General features: G+C 40.8%; 1 protein-coding gene and 1 pseudogene across 10 annotated transcripts in view; both read right to left on the bottom strand.

The window, feature by feature from the left end:
• The window catches only part of ARL14 (ADP ribosylation factor like GTPase 14), a 121,059-nt gene that overhangs the window by 88,868 nt on the left and 21,460 nt on the right, over positions 1–10,731 (bottom strand). For 6 of the 9 annotated variants that reach the window (XR_002777620.1, XR_002777622.1, XR_002777621.1 and 3 more), the window contains one exon: positions 5,079–8,262. The exons of the other annotated variants lie outside the window; for them this stretch is intronic. The gene's annotated coding sequence lies outside the window, so the exon portion shown is untranslated. Of the gene's footprint in view, positions 1–5,078; positions 8,263–10,731 lie in introns of those variants that run through there. 9 annotated transcript variants of the gene reach the window in all.
• LOC105305249 lies at positions 3,638–4,573 on the bottom strand (annotated as a pseudogene). Its single transcript, XR_897077.2, has one exon. The product of XR_897077.2 is annotated as a 40S ribosomal protein S2 pseudogene (transcript).

Genomic DNA, 10,731 nt, shown 5'->3' with positions numbered 1-10,731 from the left:
ATAAGAGGACATTAAGCAGGGGCCTATTAGCTAGATACCCCTGTGTCCCATTGTTTCTGAGTTGCCCACCAAGAATTTGCCTGCCATGTATGTTTACTCTTCCTGAAATACCTGTAAATTGCCCATTCTCACTTCTGAAATCTAAGATCCCACTCTCACCTTTTCTCCTTTGTTCAAAATGTCATATACACCCTATGTTGCTTCTCTATCTTTGGAATTTTCATGCTTATGTGAAATCTCCATGACTATGTATTAAACATTTTATTTTCTTCTGTTAATCTATCTCTGTTAATTTGATCATTAGCCCAACTAGAACTTTGAAGGTAGGAGGAAAGTATTAATTTTTTTTAGCCCCAACAGTACCTCACCATCATTTACAAATTACCCAGAGATAACATATCCCCTTATTTAAATGTGGAAACCATGATAAAACTGCCCAAAGTTTGTAAAATCAGCTATATAAATCTTGCAACATAATTCATGATTCTGTTTGTTCTCTCAGCGGAGAGTTGAGGCATACATGCTTGATCCGGGTACTTTGGAGGAGATCAAAGGGAGGATGGCTATGAGGCAGCACAGTGAGGTGTCTCTGTGATTGCAGCTCAGCCCAGCTTCCGGGCTTGTGCTCTGTTCCTGGAATAGGGCGATAATAAAGAACAGAGCCCCTGAAAACCACAGAAAAACACCCACACCCACATCTGCTTTGGGGCCCAGGAAGAGGGTAAGCAGGAAGAGAAGGTGGCATGACAGCCATTAAGAATGGAATTAAGGAGCAAGCATGAACATGTCTGTGTTAGGAGTGAGGGGTACGTGAGGGAAGTGGGAACCACAAGGTTGACATCGGGAGGGCAAACGAGGATGCTGGAAGCCAGGAAGATGCCCTCTGAAGCAGACACCCTAAGGCCTCTGTGAAGGATCTAAGGCCTGGGTCTTCACGTTTTGCTGGTACAAGACTGAGGTACACGTGGCTGTTTCATTAATTATAAACCAGGGAAATGTGATTACACATCTAACAGGGGACAGTGCTCATATTCCCTTATTCAAATACGGAAAATATCCTATTTTTATTCTGAGATGATCTATGAATCATATATGACAGAAATTAAGGGAAGCGACATCAGGGGGTGGAAATCTGTCACTGTATATTTTAATGACTTTGATCATCAGGCAAAAGAAAATGCTTACCTCTAAACTAAGCCAGGTGGAAAAAGAATGTGAAGATAATTTAGGTTTAGATTATCAAATGAGGAGAAAGGGTTATTAAGGTAGGAAAGAAAAAGCTTGGAGGGATGAGAAAGTGAGGTGATACAAAGAAATTAAAGTCTGGTTTAGAAACAATAACCAACATTGTGAAGTGGGAATAGAGTTTTAAGCTGCAGAAGATAGGGCTTTATTTAAAATCAGTTGGAACAATTACATTCAAAGTATTAAAAGTAAGTGAAAGTGATTTTTTGGAAGTTTAAATATAAGAAAGTGAGCAGAACATGATGTGGCCCAGCTTGCCCAGACACACTGAGGTAACATCTAGAGATGTCTCAGATCCTGAATTAGATGCATTTCAGGTAATAAGAAGGAACCTAGTGCTGGCTTGCACAGGTTTGGATTTCCGGAGCAGCCTGCTGGGTGGCCTCCACTGTCAAGCCATCCTGCATACTCCATCGCCTAACTAATGGGCCTGAAGCAGGCCTTTAATCACTATAAAACTTTCAACGCCTTCCCATGTCTTACTCAACTCCGAACTCCGCCTGGCCTCCTGGCCCCACCCAACCTATTCAATCTTTCTTCTTAGTTCTCTCCAGCACACACTTCTCTCTCAGGCCTGTCTCTGCAGACTTGTCCTGCCTCTGGGCCTTTGCCCAAGATTCTGCCTTGGTCTGAAACGTATGTTGTCTCCTGTCTGCCCAGCCAAATGCCATCTTTCTGTCAAGGCCAAGCTTACATTTCAATTCTACCATGGGTCTTTCTTGATTGCCCCTTTTTTTGAACTTCTAAAATACAATTGCTCAATTATATACTTGCCATATATTATTCACTATTCTTTTATACGTATTAGCACTAAGAACTAGAGGAAAGAGAAAAGAGAAATTAATAATGGAGAAGAGTGAAATCCTCATTTTAGATTCCGGTTTGGAGGTGGATTTGGGTAGAGGGTGGAAAAAGTAAAGCAGAGTTATCATAGAAGCCTTTGGTGCAGGAAAGGAAGTAGGACCAACTGTAACGAGCATTCTGCTTTCCATGTCACTTGGCAATAACTTAATCTTAAGTTTTAAGTTCATTATCATGAGGAGTAAGAAATTTATCTGGATGTTCTAGATAACAGAAGCTTACCATGCAAATTCTTGGGCTCCACTCCAGACCTACTGAATCAGAATCTCTGAGGATGGGCCCCAGCAATCTTGTGTTTTAATAGCACTCTAGGTAATCCTGCTACACAGCAATGTTAGAAAACCACTACTTTAGAGCATAACAACTTAAAAGTTACTCAATATATGAAACTATTTCTATATAACATACTTCCTTGCCTTTTGGAACAGAATAGACTAAACATAAAGTGCTCCTTTCTTGTGGGGCTAAAGTCACATTACTTCTTGCCTTTTGCCACTGTAATGGGCTACACACTGGACAAAACACTCAAGCGCCACACTGCCGAGGCCGCAGTCTACCTGGTCACCTCAATCATGCAGGCAGCTGACTGCAACTGTCATTTGGGTCCACTCAGCCCTAATCATTATCTATAACAATACCAGAGGGGCTCTTTAGCTTGGGGCTTTGTGAAAAGAATACAAGGACTGATTGAAAATGACTGAATCACAGTGTAAAAGAAAATGCATCAGTTCACTAATTATACCCACCCCTAATACTACAGAAGGAGCACTGAGCAGAGGCATTCTGGTGTCATCTTTCAAAGTCTCCCCTAAAGAAGTGGTGGGAATTCTTAGGGAACTCTCAGGAAATGTTGCTGTTCTCAATTGGATTTCACTTCTTGCACTATCCAGGTTTTACTGATCCTCCTCCAAATAACACACTCTGTTCTTGCCACATACCCATTTGCCCAGGAACAACTGCTGGCCTTACAAATTAGTTAAAAGAATTCTCAAAATCTGCATTTGCGATTTCACAAATTTCGGATTTTACTAAGACATCTCTCAGGCCTATGGCTATGGAGGTCTAGCTTTCCCCGAATACACTGTGCTGAACCTGCCACTCTGGCTTCTTGCTGCTTGGGAGTGGCACCTTTGTGTGTATCTCTGACCAGCATCTCTGTGCTCTGCCCATATTGAGGTTTTCAGTGAGATTTATATCCAGTTCAGTTCCTGTGGGGAAGAAGTAACTTTTAGATTGATTCCAAACTGAACAGGCTTTCCTTGGACCTGAGGATAGATGAATATGAAAATTTGGCAGACACTGCCAAAATGCTTCTCAGAACATTTCTGCCAATGTTCCGCAGAAATATATTTTCTGAGGGTGCTTGTTTCCCCACAGCCCCACCGGCAATGATAAAAATTTCTCTTCCTGTGGATATCTTAATGTCCTATCACATCTTCCCATGACAGTCATCACTAAAAAACATCGCTCATTTCTCTTCAGATGCTGACCGCTCCTCTTGGATGCAGTTTTTTTTTTTTTTTTGAATAGACTTAATTCACTTTATTTCTCTTGTATAAAATTATGTGGTGACCACTGCTGGAGTCTGAGTCCCCTGCACAGAAACTCTAGTGTGAGTCTTTATAAGACGGTCAGTGAATTCCTGATAGGGAGACTTGGTGAACAAAGTCTCTTTCCAGAGGTTGGAGATGAGATAGCTGTAGGTCTTAGAAATGGCCTCAAATGTGGCCTTGGCAAAGTTGCCCAGGATGGCAGTGCAGCCCCTGGCTGAGGTGTAGCAGTAGTCAATACCAGCCATCATCAACACCTTCTTGGGCACAGGGGCTGAGACAATGCCAGTGCCCCTGGGGGCGGGAATGAGGCGCACCAGCACAGAGCCACAGAGGCCAGTCACCTTGCAAGGGATGGTGCGGGGCTTTCCGATCTTGTTCCCCCAGTAGCCTCGCTGGCACAAGAACAATGGAGAGCTTGGCCAGGATGATAACCCCCACGGATGGCAGTGGCTATCTCCTTGGAGCACTTGACACCCAAACAGACATGTCCATTGTAGTCTCCCTTGGCGACAAATGCCTTGAACTGGTTCCTCTGGCCAGCGCGGGTCTGCTTTTGCACGGGTATAATCTTCAAAACCTCCTCCTTGAGAGATGCCCCCTAGAAAAAGTCAATGATCTCACATTCCTTGATTGGCAGGGAGAAGAGAGAGATCTCTAAAGACTTGATCTTCATGTCCTTGACCAAGCGGCCCAACTTGGTGATGGGAATCTACTCCTTGTCTTCGGCCTTGCCTCCCCGAGCTCCGCGGCCCGGGTCTCGATCCCGGCCGCGACACCGGACACGACCTTGACCCTGGACGCCGCTGCGAATCCTCCACGGAAGCTGCTGTGGCCTCCCACCCCAGAGCCCCCGAGGCCTCCGGGCCCTCCCGCGGCACTGGCGTCATCCGCCATTTGGTGTTTTCTCAGAGAAGCTGCATGCAGTTTTCTTTGAATTGAGATCTTACTTTGAAACTAGTTCTCGCAAGTATAAAATCACAAAACTTGCAATCTTGCTATGATATTTGTAATGACTTCTATTCTTTTTCCCTTTGAAGATGAGTCAAGAGTTTTAAAATCGGAAGGAAAAGAAACCTGTAAATGGTCCAGCTCTTATTTGTATAAAGAGTTTGGAGTCTCATGGTATCTAACTCCATATCCCAAGATGCCTTTTTTATTTCCATTCGTAGAAAAACGCTGTTATCTATTGGGAGTCAAATTTTCCCCTATACACAGCACTGTCCTATTCCTCATTCCTAATACGGTCGAAGTTCAAAAAAGGTTAATCACTAATGCAGGATGATAATAATAAGGGAAACTGGGAGTGAAAGTGGGTAAGGAGTATATTGGATCTTTCTGTGTTTTCCATTAGTATTTTTGTAAACCTAAAACTGCTTAAAAATAAATATTTTTTTAAAGTAAAAACCAGAATAGGCTATGTAACAATATGCTCTTTTTATAATTGAGAAATGACATGCACAGAAAACAAAACGCATTTTACAAAAGTACATACAAAGAGAAGATACTCATTTAATACATTAATAAAAGATACTCATTTAATACATCTCTGGGGGTAATGAAAATGGATGTGGAGTATAATGACAAAATGGAATTAACATGAGAATGGGACATTGCATGAACCAACGATGATAACATGCCATGAACTGAGTATGATCAAATCTATCCCATGAACTTGAAATCCAAAAAGAAAAAAAAAGTAGTGGTTCTCAACTTGGGCAGGAGGGTAGAATTTAGAGAAACTTGCTTCAGCTCCATTTCAGATGAAATGCACTATAAACTCCACTATTGGAGCCCAAATTTGTGCATCTTCAAAAGTTCCTATATTAGCCTCATCATCTATAAATGTCTGCCTCATCATCTATAAATGTCCAGAAGTCCATAATGATATAAATAAATGATTGAAAATAACGAACAAAGAAGAGAAAAATTTTCCCTCTATTAGAATTCCAGGTAAGTTTCGTAGATACTCATTCTCCAGGAGGTGGAGCTTAATCTCTCTTTCCGTTGTGATTGTGGGCTGAGTTTAATCATTTGCTTCTAAACAATAGAGTATGTCAAACACCACCTAAACTAAGTAATCAAGGTTGACATAACCAGTAATAAGTCATAATGCTAGCAGATTTCCTTGATGCAATAGGATCAGAATGGTACTTCACTTTCGTGGTCATCCTCCCCAAAACCCATCGCCCCCATCTAATCAGAGACAAATATAAAATTGAGACAAATCATACAAAATACCTGACTAGTACTCCTCAAACTGTCAAGGTCATGAAAAAGAAAGAAAGTATGAAAAACTGTCACAGATTGGAGAAGTCTAAGGAGATGTACTGACTAAATGTATCATGGTATCCTGGAAGAGAAAAACTAGTAAAAAAAAAACAGTAGAAAAACTAGTGAAATCCAAAGAAAATCTAGTTTAGTTTAGTTAATAGCAATGTGCCAATGTTGGCTTCTTAGATGTGACAAATGTAGCCTGGTAATGTGAGATGCTAACAATAGGGGAAGCTGAGTGAAGGGCAGATAGAAACTCTGTAACATCTTTGCAACCTTCTTGTAAATCTAAAACTATTCTAAAATTAAAAATTTGAAAGAAAACAAAACGTTTTTAACTTACCTGGTACTTATTATGTAATTAAAAAACAGAAATCAGAAAGGAGAAACATTGCATACAGATTCAGCAGAAGAGAAAATCCGTATTGCTTATTTTTCACATGAATTGTTGTACACTTTCTTTTTTAAAAACAGTTCTATGATGGTGTTAGTGAAATATTGTAAATGAGGAGAGAAAGTAGAGAGGTAAAGGGGAGTTAAGAGGCAGGTCAGAGATTAGGGTGAAGGCTAAGGAAGTCCACGTGAGAGGTCAGAGGCTGCCGAGCAGGCACTGCAAACCTGCCCACAGTTTGGCTGAGCCGATAAACATGCTTGGCCTTGTCCCTTGTCAACGCCTACTTTGCTCAACACAGTGACCCACTTGGAATTGAGCTCAATATTTCAGAAAGAGACATTTTGATCTATGAGGGACATCATTACAATCTGGTAATCTCCATATCCTGGATTGTCTAGAACTGTCTGGGTCAAAATCTAGACATTTGTGGGGGTAGGGAGAAGCTGAGCTACTGAGGGAAAAATTCAAGTGAGATTGTATTTGCTCTTTTCCCTGCAGAAGCTCACCATGGTTCTGTCCAATATTCTCAGACAAAAGGTGTTTAGAAATATACAAACTGTAGCATCATAGTCCCTGTTATGAATGGTGGTACTGATTCATATCCAAAAACTACTTAGAACAAATAATTACTCCCTTCCCCAATAACACTGATTTTAATAGACTCCCATAGCAGGAAAACACGAAAATTTAAAACTTGGCTTATATTTACTTCCATGTTACAAACAGATAGATCATCATATAAAGTTTATAATTCAAAAAAATTTTATTACAATCCAATGATAGAATAGCATTATTTCTACCTTATAAATGGAAAAAAAAAAAAAAAAACAACCCACACATCATGAAATAAATAAGTAAGTAAATGGTTGAAGGGCATACAACGAGTAAGTAGCTGGGTAAGGTTTAGATGTTTAGAACCCAAGCTGTCCGACATCTGTTCTTGACCTGATGATGCCAGTCACTCCATATTCTCAGTCTGACTGGCATGGCCAGGTTCCTTTATAAGTTCAACGTTTTTAGCTTGAAGGGGGTGAAGGTAAATTCTGGTGATAACTTGTGCCTCTCATACTGGCAGGTGAGCTTTACCTTGCAGTTCACACTTTTTCGTTATATGTTGTCAAGCAATGAGAATTGGCTTTTTTCACAGCCACAGTTTTACAAACAGCACTGAGTTCCAGGGAAGGTGGAGGAGGTCTCTTACATGGCATTTAAAATGTCTCCAATGAAATGACATGATGTTTGAGATTGTGAGATTTGCTTTAAAATAATCCAGGCGGGACCAGAAGGGAAAGAGGGTAGCAGTGACATAGAAATGGCCATAAATATGTAGGAAATACACATACACATTGAAGATAGCAATCGCTTTATAACATGAATGTTGAAGTTTGGTGATAGGTACATAAGGCTTCATTATAAGATCTCCTCTACTTTTATATGTTTGAAATTTTACAGAATAAAAAGTTAATAAATTAACAAATACAGAAATAAATAACATTAAGACTAGGCTCTGGAGAAAAAAATTTAATTATCTAAATTTTGAAGAACGTAATTAATTAGTTAGGGTAGGCTCACTTGTTTTAATCCATAGACTTTAAAAGATAATCACTCGAACATGATAGAAGCTTATTTCTCTGTAACAAAATGATTCAGGGGGGTGACCCAGCCTGGAGGGAAAGAGGCTCTGCTTCGTGAAGTCATTCAGGGACTCAGCCAGAGTTTGTCATCTTCAACATTTGGCTTCCAAGGTTACTCTGCTTGTCACCATCCTGGCCCAAGAAATGAGCACAACAACCATTCTCCTGAAGGCACAGTCCAGAAGGGCACATATTATTTCTGCTGCATTCCATTAACAAGAGCTTAGCCGCATGAAACACTGAGCTGCAGAGGGGTCTGGCATTGTGGCTCGTAGCTGAAAAGGCATGATCTAGTCAACGGCCTCTGTGGAAGAAAGAAAGAACAAATTTGGGTGGAAAACTAGCTGTCTCTGTCACAATAATCTAGTAGACTTAGCCATTAACATAGGTGGAGACCATAAAGCTTATAAATCTCAAACTTCTAGGCCTCTCACTTGCATGGGCCTGTATTAGTTACCAATTTCTATATAACAAATTACTCCCAAACTTATCACATTAAAACAATAACCTCATTATCTCAGTTTCTGAGTCTGGAATCTGGAATGGCTTCTCTGGGTAGTTGTCTCAGAATATCTCATGACATTGTAGTCAAGGCTGCAGTTATTTGAAGGCTTGACCAGAGCTGGAGGATTCACTTCAAAAATGGCTCACTCACATGGCTGTGGGCTGAAGGCCTCAGTTTCTCACCATGTGGGCTTCTCCACAGGGCTATCTAAGGATTCTCACAACATATAGAAGTGACACCTCTTCTACTATAGTCTATTGGTCTCACAGACCAATCCCAATACAATATGGGAGAGGACTTACACAAGGGCATGAATGCCAGAAGATAGGGATAGTTGGGGGAAATCTGCATAATGGGAGACAGGCCACGCGTTCCCATGTTTTTGTAGCATTTGCAAAAGTAAGATTTTTTATAATTCTTTCTCTTAATGATCCCCCTCCCACACTGTATAAGCTTTTGGCCCCACAAAGTGTAAATTGTTTTCTTATATGACCTTACTTGACACTTTTAAAATTGCTTTAGAATTTGGTGAAACTATTCCACAAATTAAAGTCATAATAACTAAATTCTGAAGGAAATGAAGTACTTTTTCAAATTGTGTTTGTTTTGACTACCGTTAATCTTATCTAGTGTGCACAATGCTGATTTATCAGTGTTAGATGAGAAGTTAGAAGATCTGGATTCCAATCCAGATTCTACCTCTCACAAACTGGGTGACCTTCCTTTCATAAGATGCAGCCTGATTTCTGGGCTGGCTTCTTTTGTCAGTATGACTAGACGTAAACTGTGCTGGAGAGAAAGCAAGGAGTGCAATAAATGATGCTAAGGAAGCCAACCCATGGAAGACCCTGTAAGACCCTGTAAGTGAAGGGGGTTAAGATGTTATTCTATGTGTTCTGGATGTATTAGTCTGTCTTTGATGCGAAGAATGAACTAGAAGGAGGCAAGATTGGAGAAAGAGACTGGTTAGGAGGTTGTTGCAGTAAATAGGCTGGAGATGATGATATCTAAAACAAAGGCAGTAGATATGAACTGAGAGATATTTGGGAAGGAGAAATGGTAGGACTTGAAGACTGGTTGGCTAAGCAAAGGAAAGACTGAAGGTTGACGCCCAGTTTCTGGCTTGAGCAATCCTAATGAGTAATGCCATTTACCAGGACAGGGAATAAAATGAAGAAGTCTGCTCATTTGAGAGATGTTGATGAGGTGAGAGGAGGATGCTAATGAGTTCTGTCCTGTCAGTGCTGTGTTTAATGTGCTCATGAGCCACTGAAGTAGAAGTATTCAGAATGCAGTTGGTGCTTAGAAGGGGTAACTGTCCCGAATAAGTAAATTTGGAAGTCAGTATCATACAGAAATTAATTAAAGACATGGTAGTAGAAAAATCTAAAATCACCCCTGAATATGTTGAGTAAGAAAAGAAGCAGACTTGGTAAAGAATGCTCATTTTTAAATGATCAGTGGAAGAGAAAGAAGGTCCCTCAGTGGATACTGAGGAGGAACAGAGAAACAAGAAAAAAAAATAGAAACTAAAGGAAGGGAGAGGTTTTGAAAAGTGTTACATGGGCAACGGGGTCAAGTTCTGCTAAGAGGTTACATGGGGGGAGTCGTGGTGATCTTAACAAAAACAGTAGCAGAGTCGGTAGATGCCAAATTTCAGTGGTTAAGGACTAAAAGAGGAGGTGAGAGAGTTATTGTATCCGATTCTCAAATATCTACCCCCTCTCTGAAAATGGGGAATCCTATTCCCCTTGCAATTGACTAGTTTAGAAATAGAGTACTAATTTCAGACAACGGAGTACACACTGGTTTAAGCATAAAGGAATTTATTACAGGGTGTTGGTTAGCTTACAGAATGTCTGGAAAGGCCAAGGGATCAAGTCTGGTTGTTGCACAGTCACTGACAACATAACCAGGAGAAAGGCCCAACTACAACATAGGAACTTTCTAGTGGATATGTCCTGCTGCTCTCACCTGCTCCTTGATACCCATGAATCCAGGATCAGGTCACTAGAACCCCCACAACAGCTGCAGTAGAAAAAACCAAAAGCCTCTACAATTGTGCTTGCCAGAAGAATCATGTGGCCTCTGTCTTATGATGCTTACTTTTGCCTGCCAAGTCTGGCAGGGGTACATCTGCCTGGCAGAAAGCATGAGTAACCCTTGCTAAACTTCAAGTGCATCTTGGAAATATAGTCTTTAGCTTTCCAGCTTCTAAAGCCCAGGCATGCTACAATGGATTGAAAAGGTGTGGAATGAGCCAATCGG

Source organism: Pteropus vampyrus, unplaced genomic scaffold (genome assembly GCF_000151845.1).
Source record: "Pteropus vampyrus isolate Shadow unplaced genomic scaffold, Pvam_2.0 Scaffold12, whole genome shotgun sequence".
Classification (NCBI taxonomy): domain Eukaryota; kingdom Metazoa; phylum Chordata; class Mammalia; order Chiroptera; family Pteropodidae; genus Pteropus; species Pteropus vampyrus.
The sequence above is the reverse complement of the archived record's forward strand: the minus strand, read 5'-3'. Positions and strand labels throughout refer to the sequence as shown.